The sequence below is a fragment of the Hyposmocoma kahamanoa genome, unplaced genomic scaffold, assembly GCF_003589595.1.
Source record: "Hyposmocoma kahamanoa isolate Upper Pololo Valley unplaced genomic scaffold, ASM358959v1 182, whole genome shotgun sequence".
NCBI classification, from domain to species: Eukaryota; Metazoa; Arthropoda; class Insecta; order Lepidoptera; family Cosmopterigidae; genus Hyposmocoma; species Hyposmocoma kahamanoa.
The window spans coordinates 6,102,749-6,110,212 of NW_020653713.1; positions in this window are offsets into that span (position 1 = coordinate 6,102,749).

Consider the following 7,464-nt stretch of genomic DNA (forward strand, 5'->3'; position numbering starts at 1 on the left):
AATAAATAATACGTAAAAGTTATACTTTCAATGACGCATAATTAATTAATCAGGCGCGGTGCAGTCATTTTGCCGAGTCACAATAAAAAAATAAAAAATAGTAAATATTGACGTTTGTTAAATGCATTTAAAATAAAGCGTATAAAAGTATTTGTTTTAATTTTACTATTCTTCTACTTCTCCTTTACAGTTCAAAATAGTAGTATTAGTTGTTAATTGATAGGATGTAACCATCGAATCATTGCACGATTTATTACGATTTTGACCCTAAAATATTATGTAATGTTTATTTTTACGATGGCTTATTCTCGAATGTCTCTGAGGGAACAACAACGAAGGTATAGATTGCAAAAAAACACTTATGACTCTTCTGTATTCTAATTTACAACTTATCTTTATTTGACTTTGTGTAAGTACAAACGAGTGGTCGATAGATGGCGTATGAAATTGTTACCACTGCTTAGAGGTCAACTCGTCAGTCATTCGCGACTGTTCAAGCCTTAAATATGGTCGCGAATTATTGGCTGTCTATCTTATAGGCTTCGATCTCCAGGATTTTTAGATCGTTTCTCGTAGGAAAGTCGTAATATGTGATATTAAATATATTTATTTATATATTTAATGTATGCCGTTTAGATTTAAGTATTTAGTAGTATTTTAAATAGGTAGTTCGAAATGTTGTCTATTAGTTGAGAATATTGTCGTATTATTTATAAATAAGATCATTATAATTTTACAATAAGAAACCAGGTAATGCTTCATAAAAAACCTCGTTACGGTTTGCTTACATTTAGTTAATTACCTAAACCTTTATAGTACTCGAATTGACATTTGTGTGACGTGTTGTGTCATGACGCGTCAGAAAGGTATCGTTTTCACACACACAACACAAGCCGTCACTTCAGATTACGACACACTAATATAAATGTGTGAAATCGATACCGTTCTGACGCATCACGGACACGACACGTCAGACAAATGTAGATCCGGCTTTAGCTTTTCTTATTGCAGCTTATTTAATAAAGAATTCTTTTCTCAAAGGACGTCAATAGAATTTCCGTAAAATATTAAAATTTTCCATTTAATAGCTCAGGACAGTAATAGACGACGGAGCACGGAATGCACAAAAATCGTGGTCGCCCAGTGTCGGGGGAAATTCGATTTATTTTAATTTGATACTAACTGAACAATTGTTTCATACGTTTTTCTTAAAATAGGGTTGTTCCATTTACGAAGCAAAGCCATGTCGAGATCTCATATCAAATGTTTTATGGGCAGATATATAAAACATAACTTGATACTTAAATTTAAGTTTACTTTTTAAAAAACATTTGAGAGTACTTATTTTTGAGAGAAAAAACCAAGTACTCCCTAATGCTTTGCGTACTTCTGAAATGAATATCAATTGCGTTTATTGCGTTGCCTTCCCCTTTCCATCATCGGAGAACTAGATGCAAGCTTGTGTTCTACCCCTATGTTGTGGTTATTCTAAAGATTCGCACGAAGCGTTACGCTTCCACATTTATATGGCGAACGGCTATGGTGTGGAATTCCTCGCGTTCAGACTTGTTCCCTGAAGGTTATAACTTGGACCTTTTCAAGGCGAGAGTGAATAGGCATTATTTAGGTGTGCAGGCCGTATCGTCGACGTCATCGTCACTTTCCATCAGGTGAAATGGATGTCAAATGTGCACTTACATTTGAATAAAAAATGAAGATTATTATTAAAATAAAAAATTGTTTATTCAGTAACATAATGTACAGAGAAAACTAAAGACTACTTATGCGATTTAATGTAAAAATAACACATGTACCTGAACTAGGAAATTCCTGTATTTCAGGTAAAAAGTACTACTAATTATAAATGTGGATACTATTAATATTATAAATACTTTTTAGGAGAATCTTATGAAATAAAATTAAACAATTAAATAATAAATTGCCGTTAAAAAAATAAAAAAAAAAATAAAAAATGTACACTTAAACAAGACAACATTTAATTTACGATAATAAATAAATTCTCTGTATCCTCATAGGACATATTTTGAAGAGCTTCTTGGAGAATTTTCTTTACCTTAAAGCAACAGAAATTATAAATGGAATATTTAGCGTTTAATTTATTGTACAAAAATGGTCCAAGAAACACAAAAAATCTTGAAATAAAAGTATGTTTTGATGATATAATTTTGGGGCAGACAATATCTTTTCGTCTTTTATTAGTGTTTTCAGTAATATATGGGAGCAATACGTGCTGTTTGAGGACTGTGGACTTAATGAATAATTGCCTTACAGTTAATACTTTACATGACTTATACAGAAGGTCAGTGGGGTAACGGAAAGGGCGGTAGGTAGAAACCTTTAGGACAGCTCGCTGGGCTCTTTCAATGATTAGTAAAGTAGTTTTAGCTATACCACCCCATGATGTAATGCAGTAAGTAATTAATGATTGGCATAATGCATAATAAACTTGCCTGATTATTTTAAAATCCGCAGAAACGCGCAGTTTTTTAAACACAAACATTAACTTACGGAGTCGGGCGCTTAGTGCTTCGATATGGTGTTTAAAGGATAGGATGTCATCTAATATAACACCTAAATACTTTGTCTTGTTAGTAATAGCAATGTCTGGACATTTACACAGGTTGTTAGTAGGGTCAAAACAATGGTGAGCATATAGTTTAGGGTTAGATATAAATGACTTTGATTTCCGCATATGGAATTGCATAAAACAAGTTTTATCCGTATTTAGTGTTAGCAAATGATGTTGGAGCCAGTTATTTACTATATTGAATCCACGCTGTGCATAGTCGTATACCTCCTTGTCAGAGTTTGCAGAAAAGAGTAGAACAGTATCATCAGCATAGGATATGATCTTTCCACCTTGTAAATCTAGGTTACAAAGGTCATTAATGTAAATCAGAAAAAGTGTTGGTCCTAAAATACTTCCTTGAGGAATTCCAAATGAAGTGCACTTCAGATCAGAACTGTGAATGTCACCTATTTTAACACATTGGGATCGGTCCTCCAGGTAGTTTTCGAGTAATTTAAGCTGTATGCCCCTTATACCAAGCGATTCAAGCTTCTGTAACAGCACAGGGATGTAAACTGTATCAAAAGCCTTCGCTAGGTCTAGAAAAATACCCACAGTTTTGTTACCCTTGTCTAGTTCCCTTGCTACAAAATTCGTAAGGTGATGCACGGCGTCAGATGTCGATAATTTAGATCTAAAACCGAACTGTGTTTTAGATAATATGGAATGTCTCTCCAAATACAAGACAAGTCTATTGTTAATAAGTTTTTCTAATATTTTAGATATTGCTGGCAGTAACGAAATAGGTCTATAATTAGTTATTTGTTCTTGGTTACCAGATTTATGTACCGGGACCACAACAGCTTTTTTTAAACACGTGGGGAATATTCCTTTTGTTAAACATTTTTGCAAAATGACCGTAAGCGGTGAAAGTAGAATGTGCCTGAATTGTTTTAGTATTTTGTTAGATATGTTATCACAACCAGTAGCACTATCGTTTTTTAAGCTTACAATTATTCTTTCAACCTCACTTTCATCTGTATCTAATAATACAAATGATCCCAGAGACTTACTACAGATTGATTGAGAGCAACGTGGTTGAGTAAGCGGAAAACTCTGGATTTTTTGTGCCAGATTTTTACCTGCATTAACGAAAAATTCATTTGCTTTGTTAACAGCAATACGATCAGATGAGTGGCTTTTTAATAATCCTGTAGATGATTTATGCTGTTTCGATATGTAGGTTACATTTTTTATATATTTCCAAACCTTTTTACTGTCTGTACCAGCTTTTTCCAATTCTTTTTTATCATAACAGCTTTTAACTTTTTTAAGTAGATCGTTACAAAAGTTCCTATATCTTTTGTATGATATTTGTAGAATTAAATTAGCTGGATTACTTTTTGCCTTCATATGTAGTTTATCCCTATGACGCATACAGCGAATAAGTCCTGGTGTAATCCAAGGTTTGATATTGTAATTTTTACTATTTAATCGCATGACCTTGCTATTACTTAATATTGATTGCTGTACATTATTTACTAAGTAAGACATACAATAATCCGCGTCATCAGAATTATAAACTGGGTTAAAGTCAATGTTGCATAAATCTTCTTCAAGTTTATTTATATTAATTTTAGAAATTATTTGCGTGCGAGTTGAATTAAGCAATTTACAATTTAAGGTTAGTAGGGCAGCTTTATGATCGGTTATTGTAGAGTTAGTAACTAATGTTATTGATTTAAAAATAGATTTAAGCATAATATGGTCTAAGCAAGAGCCGCTTTGATGTGTAGGGAGAGTGTGGGCGGGTAGTAATCCATGAAATGAGCATAGGTTTAGGTATTCTTGCGCACAGGAATCGATGCTATGTGGGAGAATGTTTATGTTTATGTCTCCTATTAATACTACATTTTTAAAAGTTGATAAAAGTTGTAACGTATCGTTAAGTGAGTCAGTAAACATTTTGGTATTTCTAAAAGAGGGGGGTCTGTACAATGCTAATATTGCAATGTCTGTTCCAATTTTGATTAGGAGCCGATTGCAGTCCAACATACTTGGTTCTTCAACCGAGATATTTAAATTATTCCTAGTATAAACCACTATACCGTCGTTCTGGTTGTAATTTTCTTTAGAGCTGTATAAGCTATAGCCTGGCATGGGAGGTAGATTTCTACATTTATCTAACCAGCACTCTGTCAGAATTATGACATCACAGCCAATGTTCATTCTATGCTGAAAAGTACTAAAAGCGTCAAAATTTTTGTAAATGCTGCGTATGTTTTGTGTTAGTATAGAGAGAGGATTGTTAAAGGGTAATAAATATTGTCTGCACATTTCAACTTCACAAGACTTTGACTCTGATACAGAGAAATTATCTAGATCGCGAACTAGACTATCACTCATAGTGTTTAATTAAATTAAGATCTATTTAGTAAAATTAGTGAGTGACGCTCTTAGGCGCCTTCATAATCTATCGAATTAATGTACCTTTTTTCGGCCATTTTTCTCGCGGGACAATTAAAATCTCCTGTTTGGTGGTCGCAGGTCTTCTTGAAATGCAAGCATGTAGCACATTTAGGAGGTTCGGTCTTCTTAGTGCAGTCCTTTATTGTGTGACCGGTTTCACCACAGTGGCCGCAGATGGTGGCCTCCTCCCGGCAGGTCTTGGCAGCATGACCATATTGCTGACATTTAAAGCACCTAGTAACTAGAGTAAAATCTCTTACAGGACACGACGACCAGTTGATAAAGACTCTATCGTTGGTTATTAGGGCCTTACGTATATGTGGAGCGACTTCAAATATGTAATTGCAGGACTCGGTGTTTTTCTTTCCAGACTTATGGCTTAATTTAATATTATTTAAAAATGACTCAAGAGACATACCCTGCAGCTTGTCGGCTAAATTTTGTTGAAATATACAGTTCACTACTTCGGTTTCCTGCAAAGATGTAGGCACACCAATAATCACAATTCTGGGTTTGCGCTTATGTGGCTCGTCAACAGTAAGGCCGGAGGTTTTTAATTGGGCCACCTGTTTCAGCTTTTCTAGGTCGTCTTTGGTGTCAGTGCTTATAATAACACCGCCGTTCTTAGTTTTGCGTAACCCTCTTACGTGCAGTTTCATTTCTTCAGGTCGGATAATTTTTTGAACCAGATTTTTTGTTTCATCACTCGATTTCAATTTGTCAGTAGGATAAATTGCTACAGAGCTTATCTTACTAGGCTGAACAAAATTATTGGAGCTTTTTTTTACCATGTCTGCAAAAGAAACTGTACTTGAGAGAGGGTTTGTTGATTCTTCAATACGCTGCTTTAGGTCTTGAAGTCGCTGCGACAGGTCTTGATTTTCTTTAAGGGCTTTAAGGGATGAGTATGCTTGAACGGCTTTTTGTTTTAGGGACTGGTACTGTACTGCCAATTGAGACGTCCCATTTGCCACTTTTCGGCACAAAGTGCTAATTCTTAGCTTTTGGTCTGAATTTAGCTTGCCTTCGGTAGAAATAGCACATACCTCGTTCAAGCATTGTTCAATTGCACTCATCCAGTTCTGGGCGTTGGCGGCGGGCTGCGGCGCGTTAGTGCACTCCGATTAAAGGTACTGCCTTCCATTTTTTATTTTAATGTTTACAAGAAGCATTGAACATTATTACTTCCAATAAATTACTCAAACGTGAACACGTACTGTACTGACACAGATAATTTGCTTCCGCATAAAGTGGAGCTAGGTCACAATTATGCAAGTATTTAAAATATTATTTTATTTAAACACGACCGATTACATCGCGCGACAAAAATGCAATCAAACATATTATTTTTATTATATGCTCAATTACGAATTTGTATAACAAATTTTTCACTTTTTCTAAATTTTTTACAGTTACTACTTTTTTTATCTACATAACACGTCGTTCTAACACATATGCTACAGAAACTTCGCAATATTTTTGTTTTTGATGCCCAGAAACGCGTTACCCTCGAAGATGGTGGCAGAAAATCAGTGCTTTGCGTTTGAGCAAAGCGCTGAGCCTATTTGACTTTAGCTAGTTATTGATGATTAGGTTGATATTTTGTTTTTTTTATGTATTTTTAATTTAATAACTTGTTGTTCGGGTTTAGTCCCTTTTATTTTAATTTCTGTGTATTTCGTGTGTGTGATGCAAGAAATGGGGTCCCTTGGCCCGCGAGGTCCCGATGCCCCTCATCTATACAAAATTTTACCCAAAATATTAATAGACTGTGTAGGAAACCCAAGGAGAGCTACCTTGCCCAACGCATTAGCCACACAAAGGAAAAACGCTGCCAGCATCTTGGGCAGCTTGCCGCGGAACCCAATGTTATTCATATAATTTAATCCCAGTTTTAGTTTTTAGTATATAAGCTTTTATTTTACCTTGTCTTATACAATATTTGAACTTGTTGTCTAATAACAAATTCTCGCAGTTATATTAATTCAGACGATACACGTGTTATCTATCTATCTGATAGTGTTTTTTAAAGGGGCACCCATTTTGCATCAGCCATAACAGAACATAAACAGAAATAATGCATTTTTTGTATTTAAAAGTTTCATCTACACATGTACCATAGTATTTTAATGAATATGAAATTAAGAAATATAACAATTATGCACCGAAAAGTTTTCAAACGAGTGCTGTCTTAATTCCGCTCCTGTGTTCGCTTCACTGCTGACAGACTCGGCAACAATGCTATAAAAAAATACGTCAATGCGGCTTGGAAAAACTACCTATATTATGTACCTATCTGTATTATGTACCGATCTTGTGTACCTATCAACTCCACTCCTTTTGTATCACCTACAGACGGGGCCAAGTCGTCTCTGTTGTATAAGATGCTATAATAATTTATGGAAACAATCGCGCATACACACACACACACACACACACACACACACACACACACACACACACAC